The sequence below is a fragment of the Lissotriton vulgaris genome, chromosome 7 (assembly GCF_964263255.1).
Source record: "Lissotriton vulgaris chromosome 7, aLisVul1.2, whole genome shotgun sequence".
Taxonomy (NCBI): domain Eukaryota; kingdom Metazoa; phylum Chordata; class Amphibia; order Caudata; family Salamandridae; genus Lissotriton; species Lissotriton vulgaris.
Genome location: NC_141695.1, coordinates 387,512,679 through 387,522,141, shown reverse-complemented (window position 1 = coordinate 387,522,141; position 9,463 = coordinate 387,512,679). Strand labels below are relative to the sequence as shown.

At 42.2% G+C, this 9,463-nt stretch overlaps 1 protein-coding gene across 1 annotated transcript in view; it reads left to right on the top strand.

Annotated features, from left to right (window-relative positions):
* Window positions 1-4,786: 4,786 nt before the first annotated feature.
* LOC147701711 (E3 SUMO-protein ligase KIAA1586-like) overlaps window positions 4,787-9,463 on the top strand; it is a 57,452-nt gene continuing 52,775 nt past the window's right edge. Inside the window, exon 1 of the mRNA XM_086930337.1 lies at window positions 4,787-5,063. The gene's annotated coding sequence lies outside the window, so the exon portion shown is untranslated. The remainder of the gene's footprint in view (window positions 5,064-9,463) is intronic.

Genomic DNA, 9,463 nt, shown 5'->3' with positions numbered 1-9,463 from the left:
AGAGTCGGTAAGTGAACATAATGTCATTCTGGAGTCAGTGCTTGGTAAGTTACAGGAAAGTGGTATGACGGTATCCAAGAACAAATGTGAATTCCTAAAAACTGAACTTAATATCTGGGCCATGTGCTTAGCCATGATGGTATTAAGCCTAAAATGAATTTGATCAAAGCTATTGTCGAAGCCCCTAGACCTCAGGATAGGGATTCGTTGAGATCATTTTTAGGACTCAGCGATTACTATTCAAGATTCATAGAAAATTATGCCAATTTAGTTGAACCAATGAGAGCCCTTTTGCTCAAAGGTGAACAATTTAAGTGGGAGATACAACATGATGAGTCATTTTCAGAAATAAAGAAGGCTATTGTAAACGCTCCAACTTTGAAACTGTTTCTTGCCAAGGGAACCAACATAATAACTGTAGATGCCAGTTCAGTAGGCATAGGGGCAGTTTTTACCCAGAAAGTCAATAAGCAAAGTCACTCTGTAGCTTTTATTTCACGTAGATTAACCGAAGCAGAAGAAAACTACAGTACCATCGAGAGGGAGGCCCTTGCATGTGTTTGGGCAGTTGATAAACTTAAAATGTATCTATGGGGGAAACAATTTGAATTGGTAACTGACCACAAGCCTCTTACTTTTATGTTTGACGGTTATGGAAGAGGCAATGGCAAGGCTTCGGCAAGATTGGCGAGATTGCTTGCCAAGCTACAAGAGTACAATTTCACTATTAAACATATTTCAGGTAAGGATAATGTTAGAGCAGACTTTCTTTCAAGGTTTTTTTTCTAATCAGAAAGGGGGGAGGTGGAAAGCTGATCCATCCAGTTTCCTAAGTAAATACGCTAATCAAATAGGGAAGGATCACTAGTCCTGCACAACCTTCGGTATGCAGGAAGTGGGGTGTCCCAATTAAAAGACCCTCATGCACGTGATGGGTGTGGTGGTAACTTAGCGGTATATCTTGATTCTCCGCTATCTAATCATGTGTGTGCATAATCATCAGGTCGATCAGGTTATGCAGCCTCCACCAGGAGGTTCTTACCCAAGGTTGAAACAGTAGAGAGCCAGTGAGGAAGGGGTATTTAAAAAGCCCGGAGAACCAGATAGAGATAATTTGTATTAAGTCTGGGTTCGGGTCTGGTAGACTCTTACATAGGGCATCTCATGAACTTGTTATGAGTAATAGATGCACTCAGAGTATCGAAGTTAGAATTAGTGGTGGGGTTTAAAATTGGTCGACATGTTTCTGCCTCAATTGCCTTGATTTGGACTTACGGGCATTCATCAGGACCGTTAGGTGAATAATGTGAAAAGGGTTATAAAAACTAATGTGCTCTTAAAATAGTGGGTGAGAAATAGGGAAATTGTCAACCTGTTTCTTTTGTTTTGGAGGTCACAGTGTACCTGTGGGAAAATAAACACAATTGCTTGTTCAACATACAAGGGATGGGGTACAGTGGGACACAAACTGAGCAGAAATCTGCTAGACAACGTCTATTCTGTGATAGACTTCATAACTAACAAATGGCAATACTTCATAGACCGGAAGGTACATATGGCAATGTCAACTCTCTCTTCATCTCTCCAAACTCATGCAGAGGGCTATAGCATGCTTAGAGTCGGTGATGCATGCATATGTTGTAAACGTATCTCGAGGTGTAAAGTCGTTTTGTCTCTTTAACAATCGGCGATAGTGCTTTTATCAAATTGTGCTCACTAGCCAACAAAACACATGTCTACCATCACTCGTTCCAACGTAACACTGTCTTTAGACAAATTAGACTCTGGTGGTGTTTTTGTGTCTAATCACGCATGGTATTGGTCGGGTATTGTACTAATAATTTGTGGTCCATTGGTGACAAGGTAGGAAAGTTTTTATTACCTCGCGCGTATAACTAACGCACTTCAGTCGGGTGGCTGAGCTCCAGGCGGACTACAGGGAGAAAGAGTTAGAGTCAAGACAAAGCGCAGCGTGATATTTTTGCAAAAAATGATCCAGCACACAAATCAATATATTGAAAATCTATACAATAGTAGTCACTGGGTTTAAGTCAAAAGATGGAAAATCATTCAGTAGAAGAATCTTTGGATGTTTTTTAGAAGTTCAATCTTTATTTGATTCTTCACACATGTAGCCAACGCGTTTCGTCCTCCACGGACTTCTTCAGGGCTACAAACAATATATATACATATACACACAATTAATATATGTACAACATTTTACAAAAAATTACATTTCAATTAATTACGACATATTAAAAAGAACCACAACACAATTCAAATGATGGTCTCTAGGGACTTGTACAGCGTGATACTTGCGGATTTTGCGTTCTCGCTCTTTCGGTATCGGCACCTACTGCATCCGCTGCTGGCGTCCTCTGTGTACGCGCTGCTTTCGCCGACCCGGAAACAGATGGTTGTGTTTCCGGGTGGTTATTAAGGGAGGCTAGTATTTTTGGAAGTGATTCTATTGGTCCTTCCGTATGTTGCTATAAAAACCAGGGGTGTTTACTATTGATCTTCAGGTGAATTACTTCCCTTAGCATTAGGTGTTTGTGCATTCTGTATACACGGCAAGGTTGATGGAGCCAATGTTCGATAACTAGAGGAACACTCGTTGTGTGAAGTATAGGCTGTGAAGTTTCTAATTATTTATCTAAATGCTGTCTGTTGAAAAAGAGTAGTGTGTTATAGACGGCGTATAGTTGATTGTCAAAGTTGTATTGTAGAACTTGGGGCAACGTGCACATCATCATAAAAATGACAGTTGCCCACTGAAAGTGTAGAGGTTCAGAATGAGGATGACACTGAGTGCGTAGTGTCATCCATATCCAACTTTCAAAAAACAAGTAATGCTATTTTAGAAAATGAATGGTTAGAAGCCATGAAGACTGATAATGTGTTATTGAAAGTTAAAAGTTGTATGTCTCACAAATGGCCCCCTGTTCGCAATTTGTCACCAGAGTTCAAAACTTATTTTCAGGTTTCTGATGACTTAAGTTGTGTTGATGGGTTTCTCATGAGGGGTGTAAATTTGTTTGTTGAAAAATGCAGTGAATGTATTAGATCTGATAAACACTGGAAGCCCAGGGTACAAGAGATGCAGCTGGAAACCATTCCTGATTCTTCATGGTACAAGATAGCTATTGACATGGCTGGACCTTTCCAAATTTTGGAAAGTGATTCCAGATTTCTCATTGTTGTCAGTGACTACTACAGCAAATGGATCTACCATAGATTTGTTCGAACTATTGACTCTGAGTCCGTCATCGACTTCTTGAACAATTGTTTCTCCATTGAAGGAAGCCCTCGCATACTTGTATCGGACAACGGGAAACAACTTACCTCCAGAAAAATGACTGACTTTTTGAGCAGGCATGGCATTCGACAGGAGAAGACCCCGTTATATTCCCCGAAGTCCAATGGGCAAATTGAAAGAGTGAATCATTTCATAAAGGACGGTATACAGTTAGCAGTGGCTTCAAAACTTCCTGTAAAATAATTTTTTCAGGGGAGAGTATTTGCTTACAATTCAACCCCTAATAGTGCGACAGGGTTTTCACCATTTTTCTTAATGAGAGGATACATATTCAGGCGAGGCAGATAGTAGATTACCCGCCCCAAGCGGTCATGCCTGGGGTCAACCAGTTGTTGATAACGAAGATTGTGCACTAAGTTACTCTGACAGAAATGATGTTACTTATGCTGTTGAAAGGTGCGGGGATGATGTAGGAGGGGCAGTGCAAGTTACTAATGATAGTGAAGTTGTGTCTGATCACAGTATTTCAAGTACAGTAAATGAAAACAACGCACTGTGCCATGGAGGCTGGGAGGGAACTGTCACCAGATATGGCAGATTGTCAAAGTTACCTGTTGGCCTCAAAGATTTCGAATTACAATGATATCTCTTTCATTTCTGTTTGTTTTTGGGAAAAAAGGAGATGTTACAGGTCTAGTCTTTCCCTTTTGTTATACCCCTCTTCTCCGCTATTGGCTTAATGTATGACGTGCATTGGAATGTTGACAGTACTATTTATGTGACGTCAGTGAACTGTCAAGATCACTCTCCGCACCGCCCTACAGCTGTTCCCTCCTTCCCCTTTGCAAGCTCGTTAGAATAAATACTTAAAGAAACTATAACTAGTGTGGTCATTTGTCAACCCACATCACAACACCTTACTTTGACTTTTGGCTGTCTCCCTTCTGAAACTGCCTCTCATACAATAGCAGACAATTGGATCAGTACAGTCCCCCGATTTGTTTTTAAATCTCCCACCTTCCTCTTTTAAAACGTTGGCATGCATCTAAAGTCACTTGCTACTTATTTATAATTCGTCCGAAGAGTTAGAAATAGCGTGATAGATATTTATCTAGCAGCAGGCAGAGTAGATGTTTTAAAACACGGCTACAGCGTGTTGTAAACACACTAAACATTAATACAAGAGATTCGTGCACAATAAAGAGAAGCCTGACTCGGCATGCAGCTGGTATGGTCTGTTTCTTCCGAATGAGGCGGGATACGACTTGCGTGAGAGGCAGGGACGGTGACGAGTTCTCCGTGACGAGTCAGGCCTGAAGTGCGCGGAGCCAATAGTGAGAGAAGCGTTTCAAAGAATAATCTAAGGGCAAAGGATACGAGAATTGGATTGGATACTGTGTTGAGCTGCACCATTGAGTTACCAGTCTAGTGATTACTGACACCAGGCTAAGATGGCCGCCGTTAGAAATCCTAGTGCATCCGCATTTATTGTTGTCCATTTTCTGTTTCTATTTTCTTTTAATCTCTGTTGCCTATCAGATTGGAAAGAAAGGCAGCTCGACTACCCTGATGCCGCAGGCAGTGAAAGGAGCCGTCTGTCCCCGCTTGGTGTTCTGGTGTAGTGCTGGCATAGCGGTCGGTAAAAGAGAAAGAGTTGCTCAGCATAGCTGTGTGTTCTATGGCAGAGTCAGCCGTGACGCCCTACCACTCTTCACTACCCCGGTGGATGCAGTCATAGCAGTGATTGTTTTGAGAGGCGGGAAGGGAGTTCGCCTCTCTTGGTGTGCGAGGCGCTTCGAAAGAGGTGGGTGTTTGAACACGCATCTTATCAAGCCTCCGACCCTGGGGGCTGCACGAGGCGCTTTATTTTGGGCTGGTCGTTGTGGTCTTCCCACTCTTCTATTCTCGGGGTGTCGGTATGAAGTGGTCATTTTGTTCTTGAGAGGTGATGGGGTTTCGACTCTTGTCGAAGCAGTGAGTAGTGTTCTGTATTTTATTCTCGATTCCTGTGGGTTGAGCGCAAGTGGGACTGGAGTTTTTCGCCTTTACGTTCTCAGCCTTGGCTGAAGGCTCGGAACGTTCGTTTGAGAGACTGGTGTGAGACCCCACTTTAACTTCAAATATAAATTCCTTAGAAGGTTTGTGTTATTTCCTAAGGACAGTAGGATGTTGAGCTCCTCCTCCTCTTGTTTTCTACCAAAGACAGCACTGCACCAGGAAACCGTCGGTACGCGACAGTTCTTTCTCTCCTTCACGTGAGGATGCAAAAGCATATCACAATATTGGAAAATATGTCTGTTATTACCCTGGTGTACATTACCCAGTTCTAGTTAAGATTCTGGTATATGGTTACACAGGTAATACAATCAAACGACAAACTGCGTTACTGTATAACAGTCAAAGAAGGCCCATAAATAATATTGGTAATTAACGCTGTAGTTTTCCATAGATGCAGCGAAAAACGAGCCAACCAGAGCAATATCTTTTTTTTGTTCTAGGATTTCAGTGTCGAAATGATTTTCAGCTGCTGAAGTCCAGTTTATTCACCTAAACCGAGCCGTGACTCCCAAAATACAGACCTATTTACTGAAAGCCTAAGACGAAAAATGGGGTGCCATAATGATTCTGAATGTTAACTCGAGCCTCATTTTCTGCATTGTTCGTATGTTAGGTTTCTTACCGTGTGCCCCATCGCCGTTGTGTATTCGCAGCTCCTCATTGTATTCTCAAAACCCACCCCATGGTCTTTACAGTGTCATCACAGTGCTGTATGTCCATAATCTTCTTATGATACACTTCTGAACCTCTCGCAACTCTATCAAAACCATCTACTCTCTCCAGAGCTAGTTATGTTGTTCCTTTCATTAGTCATTAAACTCACGAATACCCTTTGCAGTGTTACTTAAAACGGAATTGTGAAATTGAATCCATTTTTGTCGTCTCATTGACGCTCACAACACACCTATGTTTGTCAACCGATGCACAACCACTCATCATGGATTGTGCTTGTGGCCTACTACGTACATCATGTAATGATTGCTGTTTACATCACTGTTTCACACGGCACATCATGTACTAACACCATCCACTGGCTCCCTGTCGAGAAGAGGGTCACTTTCAAACTCCTCACCCACGCCTACAAATCCCTCAACGACATCTGACCCAAACACCTGGCAGAGGTTCCCCACATCCACCGAAGCAGAACATGCGGAAGAGCCTTCTCCTACATCACAGCCAAGACCTGGCACAAGCTCCCTGTTAACATCAGACGCTCTCCAACCCTGCAAACCTTCAGGAAGGACCTAGAGCCCTTTCTCTGTGACTGATCTGGAGCTTTCTCCCCCCTCCCCCCCGCCCTAGCGCTTTGAGACCCTCACGGGTGAGTAGCGCGCTATATAAACCCCTGATTGATCCATCATAATCACTCAAAATATCAATGCATACTCAGCCACCTAGGCCCCTCCTCTCTTCCGCATCCACCAACACTACCTACCAGCACTATTCAAAATGCCCTAGAGCCGCTTGATGGCATTTACTACTTCTAATATCATAGTCCCAGCCACTCTCAACAGTACTTGCTCAAACCACTCGTCTACAACTAGTGAGTGAGGGCCTTTGGCCACAATAGTCAACCACATCACCCTACAGCAATCACCGTAGCCACTTAATCACTTGCTCACAATCATTAAACCACACACCACTATCTCAACATGTTTACTAGCACCACCACAACTTTGTGTCCTACAGATCACCCACCACATACATACCACTTAACACAATTTGCTTAAAATGCCGTCTCTCAGCCACTCACATGAATATTCAATCTGCTACATTCCCTCATTTACATGTCACATTACCTATCCTAATAGGAACATTTGTACTACAACTAAGCCATTCACATTGCTCAGCTACTCGCAACACATTTTAGCAGTGCAATTCTCCCACACCTAAATCAGCATTTACCTATAACAAAACCAAGTCTCCTCAGTGTTTAACACCCCTTAATTGTAGCACCAGTCTTGTACATCATAATTTAACTGGCGTACACAGCCACAGTTCACCCAAAAGCACTCGCTGATGTTCACATTCACTAACATAAACACCCACCCACTGCATCTATTCACTGTCAACACAACACAGAACTATTGGTTTACATGTTTAAATCATCATTACCAGTTTACAATGCCAAGCACACCTACCAGTTACAATATCACTCACCCAGACCATTGCTAGGAGCCAATTAGTATACCAGTCATTCAGCGACATACAACTCCAGTCAGCAACCCTGAACATCACTCCCACTCTCAACACTACTTTCAGCACCAACTGCTCACACTGTTCATTCAGCATGAGCCTGTTACATTTATCGGTTACTCGTAATACTAGGTACTCACAATATTACCCACATACATTTGTTTATAATTATTTGTTTTACCATTTGCTCTTGCTCAGATATCTTACAAAAACACCTGCAGCCATTCACGCTCACTGACCTTTACTCTTTCTCTCTCTACAGCATCTCATAGCACTCACTACATTATCAGTTGCACTGCTCACCCACGGATACTGTGCAGTAAACATGCAAATACCCACCTATTGCACTTGTCACAGTCACTTCAGTCCTTCACTCACCTGGTACTCGTCTGTAGCCATTGACTCAACACCACGTGGTGCCTACTATTCACTCTCCCTAACCCATTTAAACTCTACTCAACAAAATAACCAATTTTGTGTATCAATCTGTCGTGCACTATACTACTTGCCATTTGTCATCATTCACTTCAAGAACAGTCACTTGCAACACTACTTGCCTCAACTGTTTGCACTACTTGTTTGCTGTATCACTTCCAGTAGCAGTCCACACCACTCGACTACTTCACCTAATATATTTCCTTACAACACACCATAAACTACTCCTTGTCAGTAGTACCTATCACTAACCCACAGATACTAGTATGTATTCACTCACATTCCCTCAACTTTTGCAACAGTCATTTGAAGCACCCTACAAAACTCATGGGCAGTATTTCACAGTAAAGTGCTCTACATACTCTAATCTATGTCACTATTTAGTTATATTCTCATCACACACTGCCACTCTGATCACTCACTACTGTATTCCCCCATGCACCTTAGGAGCATGACACACTTATACTGTTGTATTTGTAGTTGCATTTACATAGTACATCATACCCCTGACATTGTGGTGATTCACATCTTGGATTAGCATGCTACTCCAGTGGTTATTGCATTCTTTGTTAATCATGTTAACCAATAGTGTAGGAGGAATGAGTAAGGGACCAGATGCTTAAGCTGGTAGTCATTGCCGTTTGGTTGTCCGGGTGTGATAATGAAGTGTGGCTTATGAAAGGAGATTTGTTATGTTATGCGATTGGAAGAGGCTGCTCATAGTTTGTCACAAACTTGTACCTTTTGTCTATATAGAACGGAGCAAGGAATGGTGATAATTGTGCTTACTTTTGATAGAAATTTTGGTTCAGAACTATTTACACCAATACTGACAACTTGCTTTGTCATCCAGTCACCCACATACTTGTATAACCATACCCCTTACAACTCCATTTACTAATCCCTCAGTTGTGGAAACTAATACTTATACTTACAACATAAGCTTACCAATTTGTCACACTATCTATACACCCAGAGACAGCCACACTTCACTTAGCTACTCCCAATACATTTAAGCAATACCACAAACCCTCACTCACAATCAGCACCTTCCCATAACAAAACCATGTGTCATTGGTCTTTGGCAGCATCCCTAATTAGTAACACATCATATATGTCTCGATATAACAAAACCACTCAAATAATGTGGACCCAAAGCCACTCCGCGCCCAACACTGTCACCCACCTTTCAACTACACATCACTCACTTGACACCACTCATAACCGTAATTGTTTTTACCTGTGCCTGGATCTGTAATTTAATTAAATCCCCTTCCCATATATCATTCGATTTGGAAATGGCAGTGTGATCCCATGTTTTGATTTCGAGGGTTATTTTGCCTGTCTTGAGTCAATCACCCTTCCAGAAGGGGGTTTCCAATATAATACGTTTATACCAGGCAGTTTGTAACAGTGCTTTGGTAGCTTCAGGGTGGTGTTTGGGGATCTTCGGCTAGCACAGGAGTTAAGCTTGGTTAGTGTCTTACAAATATGTAGTTCCAGTCTGAATGCCAG